Below are 22,002 nucleotides of genomic sequence, written 5' to 3' on the forward strand. Positions count from 1 at the left end.
AGTACAGTATAAGAGGGATGGAGAAGAAAGTACAGAGATCAGAGAGGAGTCTTGGTGATAATTCAGGCAGGAGATTATGCTCCTTGGACTAGCATAGCTGCATTGATGACTTGAAAAGGATCAAGAATAATTCCATGGACTTTGGCTTGTTCATTGAAAAGATGGAATTGCCATCAACTGAGATGGAGAATGCTAGTTTTATGGTGGGAGGAGTATCAAGACTTAACTTTGGACAGGACAATTTTCAAATATCTTATAAGCCATCTAAATGGGAGATTTGTGTAGGCAAATCTGTTTCAGAAATTCAGGGCAAGGTCCAGACTAGAAATATATGTTTATGAGTTATCAATATATAGATGTTATTTAAAATCATGAGACTGTACTATGATGGTTGCATAGTTCAGCAGATTGAATCATGAAGAGATAAACCATTTGTCTGATGTATCTGGGAAAAAAAAAAAGAATCATGAGACTGAATGAGATCATCAAAGGGGAGTGTCAATAGAGAAAAAAAGGTTCAAGGAGAGAGCCTTGGACATTCTGACATTAAAAGTTTGGGGATCTGAAGAGAAACTTGCAAAAGGGATTAGGAGGAGGAGCCAATGAACCAGGAAACCAAAAAGAGAGTACAATGAACTCTGCATTTCTGAGGACACAGTGGAAAGGTTCAAGGAGTGTCGATGCAAAATAACCAATAACCATTCTATAGATAAGAGAAATATGGTGAGTTTACTTGAGCCAGAGTGAGGATTATAACCTGGGAAGCCGTTAGAAAGCTTTCTGGAGAAGCATGGTTTTCAGTACAGTCTTATATCTTTTTAGAACAAAGAACATACATTAAACACACGCAGGATACGTTTTCATCAAAATTTCAAAGAGGTATTCAGTTGCAAATTAGCAGGTCAACATGACCCTGATTGCAGGAAAGGGACTAATCTGGGCGTTACCAATAGGGTATTACCAATAGCCTTTATGAGCGGAAGGATGCATTCCTATCTTAAGAGAGTGCATTCTTTACTTTCATGGTTAAGCAGATGTACAATGTATGTTTGATAGACCATAAGTCAGGCTTTTTAGTTCAAGTCAAATCAGTTTTGAACCCAAATAGTTACCACATATACCTCAATATGTGAGAATCTCTTCTCAGGAGGTGAAGAGGGTTAGAAGAAGGAGACAAAATAACAAGAGGAAAGCCACATGAATAAAAAGTTTCAAAAGGAATGGATGATCTGTTTTGTCAAATGCTGCTGAGAGGTCAAGAAGATGAAGAATGGATTTAATTGATGACCTTGATAAAATCAATTTTTATGGAGATGTCTTGAGGAAATCCTTCTTGAATTGAATTTACAAAAGAATGTGAAATATAATGAGAGGAATTAGAGACAGCCAACTTTTTTGAGAAGTTTTACAGGAAGAGGAGTAGGGCAGTGGCTGGAGGTGGTGGGTAATGGCATAAAAGCAGGGTCTTTTGTGTTGTCATTTTTATTGTTTAAATTAGGAGGAAGAATATCCTGTTTTGGTTAAATGGGATTATCTTGAAAAAGAGGGAGTAAACATTGATATAATAGAGAAGAAGATTGAAGGAGCTATGTTCTTAAGTATGTGAGAAGAGTTGGGATCTAGTACAAGGCTCTTCATTCATCTATAGAAACTAGAAGGAAGGCAGAGTAAGACAGTGGCAGATGATTAGATGTTGGGGAGGGAGGAAGTCTGTGGAAGTTTTCTTCTGATTCCTTTATTTTCTCAATGAAATAGGCAGACTCATTAGCTGAGCATAAGAAAGGTAGTAGAGAGATGGAGTTTGGAGAAGAAAGGAGAAGATGTGAAGTAGTTTTCTAGGATAGTGAAAGCCTACATGGAGTAGGGAGATATATTGTTTTTGTCTAGCAGGGTTAAGGACATTTGAGATTAGTAATCATGAATTTAATGTGAGAACAGTAAGCATGATTATGTATTTTTTCTCCAGCCACATTCAGCTGCCTGGATACAAGCTTGGAGTTAACAGAGATTTGGATTTAACCCAGGTTGGAGTTTGACTATGGCAAGGCAAGAGTGGACAAAGATTGTTGGAGGTGGAAGATAAGAGAAAGTGAGCTGGAAAAAGAAAAAAGCTGTGATTCTTAGAATAAGATCAATAAAATTGAGATTAAGAAAGAGTTACAGTTATTAGTAATGATACAATCTAGGTACAACCATGGAAACGAGCAGCCTGACTGTGTGCAGGACAGAGTCATTCTAGGATAGTTCAACCACCTGAAAATCTCTTACAGAGTGAAGGTGGCATTGTTTGTGTGATGGTTGAAATGACAAAGAATTGTCAGGAGTAGTGTTAAAGAGAGTGAGCCAAAAACTGAAGTACTTGAAAACTGATGGTGGCAAAACTTGGGGTCTATTACAAGGATGGGATATTGGCCTTATTGTCTAATGATATGCAATTCAAAGCTTGGGAGCTTTAGGGAAGAGAGGGAGAGAGGATCTGGACGAGGCTATGAGAAGTAATGGAGACATTTACACCACTGCTAAATCCAGTAGTACAAAGAGAGAACTTTCTCTAGTTGAGAAAGGCACAGGAGAAATAGAGTCCTCAGAGAACAACCAAGTTTCAATTTAAGCAATACGGCAAAGGAACTTCTGGAGAAGAGGTTAAGAACGTAGGGCACAAAGAGGATATATAATGAACTCTGCATTCAAGAGGGCACAGTGGAAAGGTCTAAGGCGATGAAGAGGGCTGAGAGAGGAGGACAGAATAGGAGAAATGGATATGAGTAACTGAGAGTTTAGGACTAATTTTGGTAATCAATTTAAAAATCCTGGAAAATGGGTGTGGTAAAATAAGAAATATATTTGGTCTTTGTCCCAGGTTCCCATACAAAGCTCCTCAAATCCTTGGAATTTCCTGAGTAATAGGAGTGTCTTTTATTATTCATAAGGAGCCCCTTTTGAGCTTGTGCTAATGAGCTGACTTAGGGTGGTGTCCCTAGATGGACTCAGGCTGGGTCCGGTCACCAGAAAGATAAAGCGATTAGAGGGTTGAAACTTTCAACTCCACCTAATGCCTGGAAAGGGAAGGAGGTTGCAGAATAAGCTATATAAAAACTCTTGAACAATGAGATTTGGTAAACTTCCAGGTGGTGAATGCATCCACACGCTGGGAGGGTGGCGCACCCCACGCCCCAGTTCGATGGGGACAGAAGCTCCTGTGCTAAGGACTCTTCCATACCTAACTTTATATACCTCTTCATCTGGCTCTTCATCTGTATCCTTTATAATATTCTTTATAATAAATTGACAAATATAAGTAGATGTTTCTCTGAATTCAGTGACCTGCTCTATCAAATTAATTAAACCAAGGAGAGGATCGTGGGAACCTCCAATCTATAGCTGGTGGGTCAGAAGCACAAATGACAACCTAGACTTGTGATTGGCCTCTGAAGTTGGAGGGGGTGCAGACTTGTGAGACTGAGCCCTTAATCTGTGGGATCTGATGCTATCTCCAGGTAGATAGCGTCAGAATTGAGTTACTGTAGGACCCCTACCCAGTGTTTGCTAAGAATTGGAGAATTGGATGGCGGTGTTGGAAAAAACACATTAATGGGCCTAGTGAGTTTCATGGCAGATGATGGTGATGAGATTACTCGGTAATGAAGAAGGAGATAGCTAACAACCTCATTTCGCAACTGTCAGTGAGCAACTGGAGCTGGGAAAGAAGGGTCTTATGTCAAGAATTCTTGGTTCTCCTTTAACTCCTTCTATATGAAGATGTCATAACAATGAAGTTAAGATCATGTACATGCTTGGTTTCGGTGAAATGACCTGTGCCCTTGAGGAGACATAAGGAAGTCTTCAATGACAAACCTGATAGGGTAAACGTTTTTGAAAGTCTAAAGAAAAATGATGCAGTTTAGTTTCTATACTTTACATGTTCAAAAACCAAAGTTCATTATCAAGGTGTTTAAAATTTGGCAGAATTTGCTCTAAAGTTGGTATATGTTTTCAAGGAATATACTGAACTAACAAAAAGTATTCTACAGTACATATAAAGGCAGTAAGAATATTAGTGTTGTTATGATTACCTACTGAATAGAACAAGTTACACGAGAAAGGAAAATGGCGCGAGGAAAATCTTGAAATAAAATAAATTTTCTTGCTTAATTAACTAGTGTGGAAGTTTTATCATAAAAATCTACACATTAGGGTAGAATTTCAATAATTTCAAATCAGTGTATTGAGAAAAGCAAGTCATTTCTCTAATCCTATTTCTTCTACTTTGGGGGCTGGAGGCAGTGTTGCCATTCATGTCAACAGCGTCTTGGGTCTTTTCAGAAACATCTAATGTGTGTACAAACACATACAAAGTACATTCTTACATATGTTCTGCATCTTGTGCTTTTTTTCCACTTTATAATGTATATTAGACATCTTTCATGTTTTCCTCTACTAATTTTATGGGCTATTTTTTGCCTTTATTTTACATCTACATCATTGAATCACACATATTTTTATAAACCCATGCAAAGTGAGGTGAGGGAACTGGCCTAATTGTTGTTCTAAATGGCTATCCAACTATCTCTACATCATTTATTGAGTTGCTACTGCTGTCTCTGTTAAATTTAAATGCCTCAACTGTCCTGTATTAATTTTATATTTACATGTGTCACGGTACCAAGACCAAGCTCTTTCAATTATCATAGCTCTATAGTACTTTTTAAATATTTGGTAATATCATTCCATCTTCATTACTCTTACAGAATTTTCCTGGTGATTCCTACAAGCTTATTCTTCTGGATGATCATCTGTGTCATTTTATCAAGAAAGAGGTTATTTCAAGAGCATCTTGAATTATTAGAGCAAATAATCTATTTAAGGGATTTTTTTGAATCATGAGAGAATGCTATTTGGAGAGAATGAGAAAATAAGATGAAGGTGATGGTGAGTTCGTATTCCCCAAATTAGCTGAAGCATAACAGAGTAAATCAAAAAGAAAGTAAAGAGGGTATTACAGCAGGTTCCGCTGAGAACCTTTAAAGCGAAATTTCAGAATCTTTTCAATATTCTGGAATTTATTTAAGTTTCTGCTATATAATTTTAAATGTATGGCCAGTAGAAAAGATAACTTTTCTAGGTTTTCATCCCTTCATACAAAAGACCCGCAAAAGTAAATAATAAAGAATAAATTAATTAGAAAGAAAGAAATTAATTAGTAATAAAGACTGTACAGTAATTCATAATGATATTACATCATTTCTATAATTTTAATATAAAAATTAACACTTTTGATGGTTACTACTTATTTAAATCCAGTTCTCTTTTTTCCTCTTCCATTTTACATGCAGGACCAGAGCCTGAGATGAGTTTGCAATAGTTTCTCAAGTTGCCTTGAAAGATATCTACAATTTCTTTCTGCTTTTATAAAAAATGGAAGTCAAACTAGAAGAATATACAGTGTGTGATAAATTGATATATTTTTCATTACTTGAGAACATGGACTATTTTCTCTCCTATATATTTAGCTGTTTTGGCTTTGAACCTTTGCTCTTCAATCAAAGTGTAATTTTGAAGGAAGACTGTGTCTTAAGTTTTATTGAAGACTCAGCTATGTTTTCTTTTTCACTGACTGCACCAGAACTAAATATCCTGGCAGAGAAACTCACTGCTGGCTGCCATTTAAGTACCCACTGCCCGTAGTCATAAATGCTCATCAACCCTATAGAGATCTGTAAATTTATTTGGAAGGCCTGCAAATGAGATTAATTCAACAATAAATACCCCTGAGAAAGAAGCTGGAGAAAACACTGGAAACAAATATACTTCTATTATCACCTCAGCATCCACTGTAGTTAGCTCCATGATAGAAAACAAAAGAAAATATTTTATGACAAGTGGCAACATTTCTAACTGAATGATGGTAGACTTTTTTAGCTGTGCCCTTAAGAAGGAATAGATGTGTGTGACGTGTGTAATTACTCAATTATCGGAGAAAGAGAGTGTGTGTGTATGTGTGTGTGTAATATTGAGTAGTTCATATACTAATATATTATGTTTTAAAGTTTTAAATGATGTCATCAAGCCTCTGTGTGGTGCACACCTACAGAGCCAGCAAACTCATGTCATAAATATTGCTATGATCTCTAATAACCGGCTACATGTTGGGTAAATGCATTTAGGTTTAGCAATATCAAATTATTGGGCCATTTGCTATATTTCTAATGTGAAAGGCTCGAGGGAATCTATAAATACTCTAAACTCATACTTGCCATGGAAAAATTTTACTCGTCGCTGAATTATTACTTGGCCTCTGAAAATCATTATCATCATTTGGCTCCCTTGGAGAGATAATTTACCTCATATGGACAAGCACTTTCCTCCCAAGAGGGAGTAGTTTTACCAGCCTGTGCCTCATAGGATCAGAAATACTTTTAATTGTTTCTTTAGTGCTGATAGCTTCTTTCAACTGGTGAGAGGACTAATCATTTTATGCAAATACTAAGCCAATGAAATAATATGATGTTTGTATTTAAAGCAATTAGGTTGCCACTTCAACTTCTGTTCTGTATTCATAAATTGCTATAAGAAACCTTGAAACATCATCTGTGATCTTTTTATAGGACATCTAATTAGTAGAATACATTTAGAGAACTTTTGAAGATTATATGTATATACTATACACAATGCTATATATTATATATATTAGAAAAGTTATAAAGCTTAATATCTTAGTTTCTTGATACCTTAATTTCTGAAAACGGACTCAAAAGACAAAGACTTTTTTTGTGTGTGTGTGAGGAGATTAGCCCTGTGCTAACCTCTGCCAATCCTTCTCTCTCTCTCTTTTTTTTTTTTTTTTGCTGAGGAAGACTGGCCTTGGGCTAACATCCATGCCCATCTTACTCCACTTTATATGGGACACCGCCACAGTATGGCTAGCCAAGCAGTGTGTCGGTGCATGCCCCAGGCCCGAACTGGCGAACTCCAGGCTGCCACAGTGGAATGCGTGCACTTAACCATCTGTGTCACCAGGCCAGCCCCAACAAAGACTTTTAAAGTACTATTTTAAGTAAACCATGTTATTATATTTAGGAACACAATAGATAACAAAAATAAAATGATCAACCATATTTATCTCTTGACTATATATCCCACTTTCTTTTTCTTTTCCTGGACTAGTAGCTAAATAGCTCTATGCAAGGCTGCTAGATTATTGATTACACACATCTCATCAATGGGTCCCAATACACAGACATAGACACACACACATCTATATGCACATACACCTGCAGAGTCTGAGGTATTTTATTTTATTTTATTTTTAGTCTTCCCAGTGGTCTGGTTCTCATTTCTATATGAAACGTACTCTCTAAATCACTGTGGACCTCTACCTTGGGCAGCTTTATGCATCCTAAATGAAGACAGCAGGGCCGTGGCCATCCCCTAAGAACAATGTTCTTATTTCAGGATGCAGACGCCAAGCAATAGGAGTCCTGAAGCAGCATCTGACTCGAGCTTGTCAAGCTTTACAAGCTGTTATTTTCCCTGCCTCCTCACTGTCCTGGGGACTGCCTGACTGTCCTCTTGAAGCTTTCACCATTGATTCCCATTTCCTTACTGTGATGCTCTTCCTGGGAGATACAGGGGCTTGAACAGATTGTTCTAATGAGGGTAATGCACAGAGCTCTGACAAAGAAGACGTGTGGGGAGCAGGGATGAAACATCAGGGATGCTCGAATGATTTGTTTAATCTGCCTTTTCTATTAAATCTACATGCTGCACACTCCATTCCCATGAGAGGTGTGCAGTGACGTGTTGTTGGTGTTTGGGACTGTCAGATTTATATTTAGAGAGCCCTAGTTTCAGGGATCGGGGGAGGACTCTACCTTTTCCCTGAGACATCAAGACAGAAGGAAGAAAAGAGTCTTTTGCATGTATGATGTTTCTCAGTTAGAAAAGTGACTCTAGTCCACAGGGGACCTGTTTACAATATCCCATTCTGGGTAGCCCAGTCTACATTTCATAGATGTCGTATCGGTTACAATCATTTTATTGTTTTTCCTCTGGATTTTGTGAAGAGAATACTATATTAGAGGGAGAAAAAGAAAAATTGAGAGGGAGAGACTAAGAATGAGAAAGGGAGAGACAGTTTCTTAACAGGAAAGAAAATTCCTTTAATACAAGTTACAGTCCTACTGAAAATATACTGCAGCAATTGAGATGCAGATTCAAGTTCTGTTTTATTTATTTTAAAGCATTACAGATGCACTCAAAGACAAGCCATCAGTCAGCAATAACAGAGAATATGAAAATGTATAAGAATAAATTGGGCTTTAATTTTTCTTGACTCAAGTATAGACATTTATCATAACTAATGCACTTATAATAGCATAGTACTCTTTTTCCCCCTTTCTATTTGGTAATCTCATCTATTTTGTTACGTGTCTTAAACCTAATTAGAAAGCAACGGTCCTGGCTGTTATAAAATGGCAATATTTCTTTTGACCAATATTGGTGAAACCCACTGCAATTAAAGTTATGGCAAAAGTTTATGCAAAAACTGTGCAATGTTTTTGTTAAATAGTATGTGAAGTCCTCCTACTTGTGATACCTAATTATTGGTGTCATGCTTGCAACCGCGGCATCTGTGCACACTCAACACTCTAATGGGCAGCTCCTCCAGGACTAATGCGTTTTAATTGATGGTGTTTAGCATGGCTTTTGGTTTCTTTCTCGTATGAGAAGCTATGCCCTTCTGCTCTCCTGTCTCCAAATGAACTGGCTCTCTGCTGGGGAACTCACAGTACAGATGGTCAACAAAAGGTGAAGATTGCCAGGACTCTAGCTATCAATCTCTTTTCAGCCAAGATAAAATCTGAATTACTAATCAGCTTCCTTCCGCCCCCACACTCAGTCTTACTCTTAGCCCAAGCTGTTTATACTTGGATTTAATGCTAATCTCTCTCTTTGTCAAATGGCTTTATCAAGTCCCATTTGATTTGAAACACACCTTCCTAACTAGCAAATCAGGGCTGGACCATTCCAGTCCCTCAGCACCCGCAGTTCATTTTAAATACAAATTGTTCTTTCCTTGGGGAAAGAGCTGAAGTCTGGTTAAATTTCATCTCTGGTATCATCTGAAAAGGGAAGAAAAAGTACTTGAACACAATAGAACTAAATGGCAGATCACGTGTGCTTCACATAAATCTGGATAATGCATCCTCTATAGAGTTGTTATCAATGTTATTATGTTTAGCTTTTCACAAATAGCACATTTGGACTTCTGAGTTTTCCAGGCAATGTATCCTTAGTTCTTCTTTGATAAGAAGTTAGGTAAATAAGAAAGAATAAATTAAATGATGTACATCTTTCACTGCATTGACCTCAAAATGCTTATATCATTTTTCTTTGTTACTAAAGAAACTACTTTAAAAATTATTTGCAACAGCTCAACACACAGGTTGAAGTTGCAAAGAAGGATTCCACAAAATGGTGTATAACTCCAGGTCTACAGTGTTCAAACTTCTGAGACTGGGGCCAAAGGCTATAAAAGGGTCAATCCTGGTTTAGAAGGGGGCAGGAAATTGACTACCCCCTGCTGGCCAATTAACAAGAGTCTTAGTTTTAAAATATCCTTAGTTTTAAAGACAACCAGCAGTGGGTCTGCCCGTGTGGCCACCCAGAGGGAAGTGTCACAAAGTTCTAATGAGATGTTGTTAATTTTGAGTGATATTCAATGCAGTCCTCTTTCTGTATTAAGGCAAAAAAAAAGACAGAAAGTTACACTCCCTTAAATCATGATCCTAGTACTGGTTTCTAGGCAACCACAACAACAGAATGAGAAAAAAATCAAGCCTTTGGAAGATTTTTTTCCTGAATAAAATACATGTTTTTGCCTGTTAATCAGGTTTTTTTGCATTGCATATTCTGTAATGGGGTATTTCTAAATCTGAGCTTTAAATTAAAGAAAATCACTCCAGGAAAATGCTACGTACTGCTCTTTACTTTATGCTCTAAGAAAGACACCTTCTTTAAAAACAACTTAATGAGTTCAAGATGGTAAATTCTGTATATATTAGAAAGTAGATATTCTTATGGATACATGTAGGACTGTCTTTTCTGGGTAGTAGAGATTAAAAACCAAAACAATAAAAGTAGGGTTGCAAAACTAAGCAAAGAAATAAAACTAAGGCAATTAAACAGCTAGTAGACAGCTACGTCAACACAAACACTTCGTAATGTGGAAAGGTATCACAGAGGTGCACGCAGAGCATGCCAGGTGGCAGCACCTGTCTTAGGCTGCTATAACAAAACAACATGAATGGGGTGGCTTACACAATAGCACTTACTTCTCACAGTTCTAGGGGCTGGGAAGTCCAAGAACAGGGTGCTGGCTGATTCAGTTTCTGGCGAGAACACTCTTCTTGGCTCAAAGAAGGCCATCTTGCTGTGTTCTGACATGGTGGAGAGAGAGAGCAAGCTAGCTGTCTAGTCTTTTCTTAAAAGGGCACTAGGCCATCTTGAGGATCCCACCCTCATGACCTCATCTAAACCTAATTACCTCGAAAGGCCCCACCTCCAAATACCATCCCATTGTGGGGGATAAGGCTTCAATATGAATTTAGGGGGGAGGGATGGTGGGATACAATCATTCAGTCCATAACAATCCCTGATACATGATAGTTGTCACTGCAATTCACTCTTATGTTAACTGGCTTGGTCCTCACAACAACGTTTTGACGTGGGAATTATTATCTTATGTTACAGGTAGGAAAATTAAGGCTCAATAATTAATTAACTTGTCCAAGTTTCTCCTATTATTAAGGGCAATTTTAAGTTTTTCACTTTCAGTTTTCTGATTTCTGAATCAGAGATTAGTAAAAGTAAAAACCTTAAAATATTGAAAGTCAAAGGCAAACTATGCTTTTTACCTAACTAGTCTCTGACAATAATAGTCAGAAAATAATAGTTTATGAATAGATGAATGAATAGACTATTCTACTTTATGAGGAAGGATAATTCATGCCAGACACAACTCTGCACTTTAGGTCAACGCTAGGGATACAGATATAAATAAGCACTCTTGGGCAGAGTTCACACAGGGAACAATGGGCACAGAGACATATTATAATTTACATACAATATTCTGAAGTTTATGGTAGTGCATGTTCTGTTATGGAGATGAACGGAGTGTCACCTGGGCCAACCTGGGGAAGGTCAAGCTAGGTGGGTCAAACAAGGCTTTCAATGAGATGTCATAACTCAGCCTGAATTTCAGGATCTTTTCCAATCACAAAACAATTCTGTTAAAAAGCAATCACGAACCATGTGAAACATGTTGCACATTAAACTCTGAATGTAATTGTATTCCAACAATGTCCAAATAAAGGATTCTTTTCTCAGATCTTTTGTAGAATAGAGGAATATTCTGAGCCAAGCATAGCAATATCTCTCAATTTTCTTATACATATAATAGAGAGAAATACATGTTTTTCATTGCTGAAAAGGAGTGAGAACTTGTGAATATTCCAGAAAACTAATGACTTCCCATTTTCTCAAACACATCCTTAATTTGAACTTTTAAAGTACTGAATAGTTGTTTGCTATTTCTGTTTCTTGAAATGTCTTCGACTACCTCCATGCCAAACAGACTTCTGTTTTTCTTATAATCCTAATTATTCTGACATTTTCCTGATGCTCTCCAACTGGCTGTGATCTGACCATCAATTCCATAACATTTACGTAGAGCCATAGAAAATTCAATGAATATATGTTTTGATTACCACTATTGCATTATTTATTTTTTTTTAACTTTTTTTTTTTAATTTTTTTGTGAGGAAGATCAGCCCTGAGCTAACATCCATGCTAATCCTCCTCTTTTTGCTGAGGAAGACCAGCTCTGAGCTAACATCCATTGCCAATCTTCCTCCTTTTTTTCCCCAAAGCCCCAGTAGATAGTTGTATGTCACAGTTGCACATCATTCTAGTTGCTGTATGTGGGACGCGGCCTCAGCATGGCCGGAGAAGCGGTGTGTCGGTGCGCACCAGGGATCTGAACCCGGGCCCCCAGTAGCGGAGCATGCGCACTTAACCGCTAAGCCACAGGGCCAGCCCACACTACTGCATTATTATTTGCTCAAATTGGTTTTGATTAAAGTCCCTTTGCTTGTTGTTAATAGCTGTTTGAATTTCATAAACATATATGAAAGTTAAGCCCAATTAATGTTTTCCTATGATAATACGTAATTACAGAAGGAAGCATACCAGGTGAGGAACCAGTAACAATATTAGCAATGAAACAATTCTTATTTTACAGATGATATCTTATGGCAAAGACTCACTTGAAAAGTCAAAGTTTGGGCCGGCCCCATGGCTTAGTGGTTAAGCATGTGCGCTCTGCTGCTGGTGGCCCGGGTTCAGATCCCGGGCACGAACCAACGCACCGCTTGTCCAGCCATGCTGAGGCCGCGTCCCACATACAGCACCTAGAAGGATGTGCAGCTATGACATACAACTATCTACTGGGGCTTTGGGGGTGGGGAAAAAAAAAGAAAAGTCAAAGTTTGACTCAAAAATCTTGATGCCCAAGTCTTGCCCAGAATAATTCAATAAAAGCAGAGAGACTTCTGTCTCGAAACAGCAAATCATTTTTTAGAACCTGACTATGGTTAATTAGAGAGTAAAATAATAGATAATAAATAAAAATAGATCATATTTGCCTGTTAATCCAAGCCAAGTTAGTGAAAAAAGTTTTCAATATAAAAAGTTTTCAATATAAAAAATAATTAATAATGATTAAAGTGTTACCAAATGCAAACTAAGAGATGTATTATCAGCAATAAAAAGAGAAAAAGATCTTATGGTAGTTCTATTTTTAATGTTTGAAGAAACTCTATACTATTTTCGTCAGTGGCTGTACCAATTTACATTCCCATCAACAGTGCACAAAGATTCCCTTTTCTCTGCGTCTTCTCCAACACTTACTGTCTTTCATTTTCTTTGATAATAGCTATCAAGGCAGGTTGAGATGATATCTCATTGTGACTTTGTTTTGCATTTCCCTGATGATTAGTGACATTGAGCATCTTATCATATACTTTTTGGCCATTCTTCTTTGTAGAAATGTCTACTCAAGTCCTTAGCACAAGTCCTTCCAGCTTTATTAAGGTATATAGTTGGCCCTCTGGTATCCACATGGGATTTGTTCCAGGACCTCCCACGGATACCAAAATCCATGGATGCTCAAGTCCCTTAGTAGGCCCTCCATATCTATGAATGTAGAACCCACAGATACGGAGGGCTGACTATAATTGACATATATGTAAAATTAAGATGTACAATGTGATGATTTGATATGTGTATATATTGCAAAATAAAGTTAGTTAACATATCCATCCCTTCACATAATTGCCTTTTTTGTGTGTGTATGGTGAGAACATTTGAGATCTACTCTCTTAGCAACTTTCAAATGTATAAGACAGTATTGTTAGCTATAGCCACCATGCTGTACATTAGATCCTCAGAAATTATTCATCTTATAACTGGAAGTTTATCTACTACTCTCTGTTTTGATTAGTTTGGCTTTTTTAGATTCCATGTATAAGTGAGATCATACAGTATTTAAGAGTACAGTCAGTCTCTGTCTGACTTACGCTTTTCTCCATATCCTTGCCAGCACTTGTTCTCTCTGGTTTTTTTGATAATAACCATTCTAACAGGCCCAATAACCTTAAAGATGTTTATTTAGATCCTTTGTCCATTTTTAACTAGATTATTTGTTTTTGTTATTGAGTTGTATGAGTTCTTTATGTATTTTAGATATCAACCCTTTATCAGAATATGGTTTGCAAATATCTTCTCCCATTCTGTAGGTTGCCTTTTCATTTTATTGATGATTTCCTTTGCTGTGCAGAAGCTTTTTAGTTTGATGAAGTACCGCTTGATTTTTGCTTTTGTTGCTTGTGCTTTTGGTGTCATATTCCAAAAAATCATTGCCAAGCCCAATGTCAAGGAAAATTTTCCCTATGTTTTCTTCTAGGAGTTTTATGATTTGGGATCTTACATTAAGTCTTTAATACATTTTGAGTTAATTTTTGTGAGTACAGTAAGATAGAGATCCAATTTCATTCTTTGGCATGTGAATATCCACTTTTCCCAACAACACTTATTGAAGAGACTACCCTTTCCCCATTGAGTACTCTTGGCTCTCTTGTCAAATATTAGTTGATTGTCTATGTGTGGGTTTATTTCTGGGCTCTCAATTCTATTCTATCAGTCTGTGTCTGTTTTTATGTCAGTACCATACTGTTTTGATTACTATAGTTTTGCATTATAGTTTGAAATCAGGAAGTGTGATGCCTCCAGCTTTGTTCCTCTTTCTCAAGATTTTTTTGGCTATTTGAGGTCATTTGTTGTTCCATATGATTTTATAATTATTTTTTATCCATAAATACCACTTCTGGATATTTTTCCAAAAGAATTGAAATCAGGATCTCAAAGAGATATTAAGACTCCCATATTCATTGCAACATTATTTACAATAGCCAATGTGGAAACAACCTAAATGCCCATAAAGAGATGAATAGATAAGGAAAATGTGATATATATATATACGGTGGGATATTATTCAGCCTTTAAAAAGAAGGAGATCTTGTAATATGCAACAACTTGGATGAAGTTTGAGGATATTATGCCAAATGAAGTAAGCCAGTCACAAGAGGATAAATATTGCATGATTCCACTTAAATGAGGTATCTAAAACAGCCAAACTCATAGAAGCAGATAGCAGAATGGTAGTAACTAGAGGATAGGGGAATGGGGAAAAAAGAACTTGCTAAGCAATAGCTATAAATTTTTGTTTATGCAAGATAAATAAGTTGTAGAGATCTGCTGTACAACATTGTGCCCATAGTTAACAATACTGTATTTTACACTTAAAAATCTGTTAAGAGGGTAGATCTCATGTTGTGTGCTTACCACAAAAAAATAAAAAATTTACAAATCCTGGAAGAAAACTTTAGCTCAGTGGTGGGGTTGAAATATCAAGAGAATGTATTCTGATCCAAGCAACTCTATTTGATACTGAAAATATATTTTAAATAGTATAGAAAAAGAGAAGAGAAAAGGAAGTGACTGTTTAGGTCTATATTCTATCTTCTGAGGAAGGAAGAAAATAATTTTGTATCAGTGTCTAAAAGGCCACGTTGTCACTAAATATGTAACCTCTGTATACACTAGAGAATACACTAGAAAGTAGGGTTTACTTTCCCCCCACACATTAACTAATATACTCCCAAATTTCTCAGCAATGATTTAATAAGGATTAGTATGTTCTCTTCTCTCCTCTTTGAAAAGTAAACTAACAATCTCCATTGATCCCTCCCTCCATCTCTAGCTCTCTTCTCTTTTCATAGTCAAATTTCATGATGAGCTGGTACATTTTATTTCCACTTCTTCAACTCTCCCACACCTCTTCCACAACTGTAGATTCTACAATAATTCTAATGTATTGTTTCAGTCTTTCACTGATTGATGGACAACTGTGCAGTATTGATGCTGTTGATTTTCCAACTACCTCAGAAAATTATTTTCTCTTGATTACTTGGAAAATGCCCACTCCTGAATTTCCTTTTAACAATCTTACTTTTCTCTTTCAGTTGCTCTTATAAGCTTCTCTTTCTTACTCCACCCCATAAATGTTAATGTTCTTCATGGGTCTAACTTAGTTAAGCCACTCATCTTACTTTAAAGAGTACTAGATTTTACATCTAGTTCAGCCCTGAACATCAGACTTCTATATCTAATTCACTAGACTTGGATTTTGAATGTTACAACAGAGCCTCAAAGTCATTTTAAAAACTTTATTTACCAATTTCAAGAATGATGAAGTGTGGAGCTCAACAAATTCTCTTTACAAAAAGCAACTGTAAAACTGGACAAATTGTCAAAAACAACCATTTCAGAACGCTGAAAATTGACTAAAGTCATGTAACAAATTGAGAAGTATTTATTCAAAGAAAATATTGAATCTTGGGTAAGAACACGGGGAGTCTGTGGTATTCTAGCCTGAGGCTGCTGTCCTTCTCTCCCACCACCACCCTGCCCACTCCTGAAAAAAAAAAGCATAGTACTTATTTCTAGAGGGAGCTGATTTGATTTGGAATGGAAGGAAGAAAAACCTCTCTTCCATAGGTGTTGTCATAAACAAGAGTGATCTCAATGGCAGCGAGTGATCTCAAATGAGATAGGCCAATGCAACTAGCCTGAAGTTTTGATCCTGGTTAGGGCAAGCAAAAGACTGGCAGACTAGCTGGAATTTTAACATGGTTTTCCGGGGAATGTGATAGCCATAATAAGTTCCCACATATGCTTGTCAGTCTGGAAGAATGTACACATGCTCAAGAAGGTACACATGCCCACTAGCCATCAGAGAGGGCCCTTCCTATCCTCATATATCTGACTGAATGTGAGGACTTGTGCACATGCAAAGCAGACATGGGATAGTCTGGTTGAAAGTAAAAGTTGGGGAAGAATTTGTGTTACCACTAAGCCATATTGGCACAGGGTAACACCAAGAAATCCAGGGTTAAAAATAAAAAAAAAAATAAGGAGGCTGTCCCTGTGACTTACTGCTTAAGTTCGGCATGCTCCACTTCACCAGCTGGGTGCAGTTCCCTGGTGCAAATCTACACCACTTTTCAGCTGCCATGCTGTGTCTGCAACCCACATACAAAATAGTGAAGATTGATGCAGATGTTAGCTCAGGGTGAATATTCCTCAGCAAAAAAATAAATTAAATAAATAAATATATAAAACAAGAATTTAAAAAAAAACAAAACTGAGTGGAGACATCAGCAGTTGCACATTGCCAGAGGAATAGACTCCACAGGTTTATACCAGGTAAGTCATCAAACTAAAAAACAAATAAATAAACACTAATAAGCATCAACTATAACCACTAGGAGTAAAATAAATAGACAGATTTGCTAAAATATATTATCTAAACATCCAGTTTTCAACAGAAAATTATCAGACATACAAAGGAAATTGTGACCCCTATTCAGGAAAAAAAGAAGACATAGACTATATCTGAGAGGCTCAAATTCTGGACTTTGCAGAAAATAACTTCAAAGCAGCTATTATAAATACATTTAAAAAACTAAAGTAAACCATGTTTAAAAATTAAAGGAAAGTAAGACAACAATGACTCATAAAACAGTGAATATCGGTAAAGAGATAAATATTATTAAAAAGAATCAAATAAAAATCCTAGCATTAAAAATTATAATATCTGAATTGAAAACCTCAAAAAAATGTGACCTGGCAGAAGAATGAATCAGTAAACTTGATGATAAATCAATAGCTATTATAAAATTCTGATGAAGAGAATGAAAAAAGTAATGAAGAAATATGAACTTAGGCACAGAGATTTGAGAGACACCATGAAACGTGACAACATGCACGCATGGGAGTACCAGGAGGAAAGAAGAGAAAGGGTAAGAAAATATATTTGAAGAAATAATGACTGAAAACTTCCCAAATTTGATGAAATATTATTCATACAGGCATACCTCATTCTATTGCACTTTGCTTTATTGCGCTCCGCAGGTATTGTGCTTTTTACAAGACCTTCCACCAGCAAAAAGATTATGACTCGCTGACAGCTCAAATGATGGTTAGCATTTTTTAGCAATGAAGTGTTTGTAATTAAGATATGTACATTGATTTTTAGACATAATGCTGTTGCCCACTTAATAGACTACAGTGCAGTATAAATATAACTTTTACATGCACCAAGAAACCAAAAAATTTGTATGACTCACTTGATTGCAATATTCGCTTTATTGCAGTGGTCTGGAACTGAACCTGCAACATCTTCGAGGTCTGCCTGTATACACATCTGGTAAGTTCAACGAATTCAAAGTAGGATAAACAAAAAGATATCCACATCTTCAAATATCATAGTGAAACTTTTGAAAGACAGAGAAAATCTTGAAGACTGAGAATGAGAAATGACTCATTAAGTACTGTGAAACACCAATCTGATTAACAGCTAATTTTATATGAGAAACAATGGTGGCCAAAAGACAGCAAGGCTGCATATTCAGTGGTGGAGAAAAAAACCTGTCAACCAAGAATTCTATGTCTAGCAAACTTTCCTTCAAAATTAAGCAAAATAATGACATGCCAATGTAAATAAAGATGGGTATTTTTACAGCATTGATTGAGATTATGGTTTCACAGGTGTATACTTATATCCAAACTCATCAAGTTGTATACAGTAAATATGCACTGCTTTTTGTAGCTCAATAATACCTCAATAATGTGGTTAAAAAAAAATAAAAGACACCGCTGCGGCGGCCTGGGGTTCGCTGGTTCGGATCCCGGGCGCGCACCGACGCACTGCTTGGTAAGCCATGCTGTGGCGGCGTCCCATATAAAGTGGAGGAAGATGGGCACAGATGTTAGCCCAGGGCCGTCTTCCTCAGCAAAAAAAAAAGAAGAGGATTGGCGGATGTTAGCTCAGGGCTGATCTCCTCACAAAAAAAAAATAAATAAATAAAAAAAATAAATAAAATAAAATAAAAGACAGAGAGAATTTCATAACAGCAGACCTACCTTAAAATAAAAGAAAATCCTAATCCTTCAGGCTCAAAGGAAATTACACCAGATGACAACTTGAATCCATATGAAGAAATAGAGGGCACTGAGAGAAAAAAAGCAAGCAACTTCTAAACAGCCACATTGTTCAGAATAACCCAACACTTATCTGGCATGTAAATTTCAGTCAAAATAAGCATTTTATTTTTTAAAAGCCTGTACTTATCATATCTCTCTCTATTCCTCTTTTGTCTCCAATGTTCCAACACCCAAGCCAGAAACCTGGGCACATCCCTGGTTCTTAATTTCCCCTTAATTTATTTTTCCTCAAACCAATAAACCTTTTTTTTATAATTCTTCAAATAGCTACTTCTGATATTTATATGATTTTCTTTATTTTGTCTAGTATCGCCCTAGCCTGAGCCAAACCATCACCTCACCATTGCAACAGGTTTCTAACTGGTTTCACTGCTTTGTCTTGTTGCATCCCGACCAATTTTATGCATAGCAGTGAGAGGGATATATCTGAATAAATATGATCATCCCACCTCCTTGGTTGAAAATCTTCAATACTTTCCATTTTCTTCAAGAATTTTAAACTACCTAAATGCCTCTCATAATCTATGATAGCCAGATTTTTAAGATGGACCCCCAGTTTCTCACTCCACGGTGTACAGGCTTTATATAATACTCTCCCTTTGAGTGTGGACAGGTCTTGTGAATATTATAGGATAATAGCTCCCTTGATTAGGTTATAGTATATGGGAAAACTGATGGGATAGTAACTGCTGTGATTGCATTATGTTATGTAAGACTCCATTCCCCAGATAGAGAGATTTTCCTGCTGGCTTTGAGGAAGTATGCACCAATGTTGTGAGAATGCCACATGGCTCGGAGCTGAGGGTGGCTTCTAGGAGCTGAGAGCAATCTCTGGCTTAAAGCCAGCAAAAAAAATTGAGACCTCAATCTTGTAATCCCAAGGAGCTGAATTCTGCCAACAACCTGAATGAGCTTGGAAGAACTTCAGATGATAGCACAGCCCTGGCTGATGCTTTAATTTCAGCCTGTAAAGATCCTGAGCAGATGATCTAGTTAAGCTGTGCCTGGACGTACTGACCCATGGAAACTGTGATATAATAAACAGTATTGTCTTAAGCCATTAAATTTGTGATAATTTGTTATGCAGCAATAGGAAACTAATACAGGCTGTAAGTCCTATGTCTCCTTTACCTTTTCTTTGTAAAATATACATTCCTCACATCTCAATTCATACTTTAGCCAAACTGCACTTCCCTAAATTTCTCTAATATGCTAGCTTCTTGCTTTGAGGCCTTATGGAGCATTCTGTTCTATTTGACAAGAAACTTCTCAAAGCTCTTTTTTATCTGGATAAGTCTACTCATTCACCAGGTCTTCAAGTTTCTTAATATCTTTGGAGTAAATTATTTGCTTTAGAATTGTCTTGCATTGGGCATATTGTGAGCACTCAGTAAATGATAGATAATAGCTGTTAAGTGCTGATAGTGTAGTCATGAAGAAGACCAAAATGAGTGGACATCTTTTGAGTGATCAAATTAAATTAACTACTTCGGACATAATCACTTATTTGGCATTTCAAGCACTGAAAAGCCGTTGTATAGAACTGGCCTCTTCACATCCTATTGATAGTAAATGATTATATAGCTATTATTGCATGAGTATCCCTAGAATTTTTATAACCTTATAGGAAAAATTTCCCACAAACATTGTCCAATCACTGACAATATATTTTTTCTTTCTCCATCAGAGTGCCATGTTGGCAGCTCTCTTAGATTTTGAAGACCAGAAAATAAATCAACTACTGACTTTTCATATGTGTTAGTCATGAATACAAATATGCATTATAGTATTTAAGCAACTTTTTTAAAGGAAGATTTACTATCTATATTTTAATCAAGCATAAAATTTTTAAATCTGATAAAGCATTGGTCAAACTGTCCATACCTTATTTTTATCTTGAAAATGAATATTCTCAGTAAAAAAATCCAACAATCTAATATATATACTGAAATGTACATTCTAACTTGTTCATATAACAATTCACATTATTCAGAAAATTATTGGGCAAGTGATTGCATTTATGAAGTTTTAATTCCATGAGCAACAGATTAACATGTATATCCAGGTAAAACACTTAATGGCTCTAAAATCATGGATGTTTAATTCTAGAGAAATCAAATTAGGGACTAAAAGACATTCCTACCGGTCCAAATTACAAAAAGAAAAGCATACCCTGATTTTGGTTTCAGTGTGACGTTTAAATCTTTATTTTCCCCAATCTAGTGATCTAGTTCTCTTTGATTAGTTATCCACAAAATGTTACCTAGCAAAACAGTAAACATACTCCTACCATACTATCCAGCAATTGTACTCCATGGTATTTATCCAAAGTTTTCAAAAGAGTTAAAAACTCATGTCCACACAAAAACCTACAAATGACTGCTTATAGAAGCTCCATTCATAATTTTCCAAAACCTAGAGGCAACCAAAATGCCCTTCAGTAGGTGAATGGATAAATAATCTGTGGTACATCCAGACCGTAGAATAATATTCAGCTCTAAAAAGAAATGAGATATCAAGCCATAAAAAGACATGGAAGAAACTTAAATGCATATTACTAAGTGAAAGAAGGCAATATGAAAAGGCTACGTACTGTATGATTCCATCTATATGACATTCTGGAAAAGGCAAAACGATGAGAAAGGGAAAACGTTGGTGGAGCACAGAGAATTTTTAGGGCAGTGAAAATATTCTGTATAGTACTATAATGATGGACATATGTCATTATACATTTATCCAAACTCATAGAATGTGTAGCTAGCACCAGCAATAAACCCAAATGTAAACTATGAACTTTGAGTAATGATGATGTGTCAATGTAGGTTGATTAATTGTAACAAATGTACCATTCTGGTGGAGGATGTTGATGATGGGAGAGGCTGTGCATGTGTTGGGGAAGGGATTATATGGGAAATCTCTGTACCTTTTCCTCAATTTTTCTGTGAACCTAAAACTGTTCTAAAAAAAGTCTTAAAAAATGTTATCTTAGACATTCTTCTAGTTATACTTGCTTCCAACCTATATACCACGTTTAAAATTTCCATTTTAACAACTACACTCATCCCTCCTTTTCTTAGACTATCCTCCAGTTAGCTTAAATACCAACTAGAGACTGTCTTTTAATTAGCTCTACACTCTCTTGGTTTTCACATCTGTTCTACCTTAGCTTTGGTCTACATTTTGCTTAGGTTTTCCTTCCTGCCCCAGAGTTTTGGATTCTATTCTTCCTCAGTATCAAAATTACAACTTTCTGTTTCTGTATTTACAATTGAAGCCATAAATTAAGAAACTATTACTATTTGACAGAGTTCCTAATCC

At 36.4% G+C, this 22,002-nt stretch overlaps 1 non-coding gene across 1 annotated transcript; it reads left to right on the plus strand.

Moving 5' to 3' along the window:
• Positions 1–379: 379 nt before the first annotated feature.
• Positions 380–447, plus strand: LOC131410430 (small nucleolar RNA SNORD77). Its single transcript, XR_009221247.1, has one exon. It is a non-coding gene; the product is annotated as a small nucleolar RNA SNORD77 (small nucleolar RNA).
• Positions 448–22,002: the final 21,555 nt, after the last annotated feature.

This window comes from Diceros bicornis, chromosome 9, assembly GCF_020826845.1.
Source record: "Diceros bicornis minor isolate mBicDic1 chromosome 9, mDicBic1.mat.cur, whole genome shotgun sequence".
Lineage (NCBI taxonomy): Eukaryota > Metazoa > Chordata > Mammalia > Perissodactyla > Rhinocerotidae > Diceros > Diceros bicornis.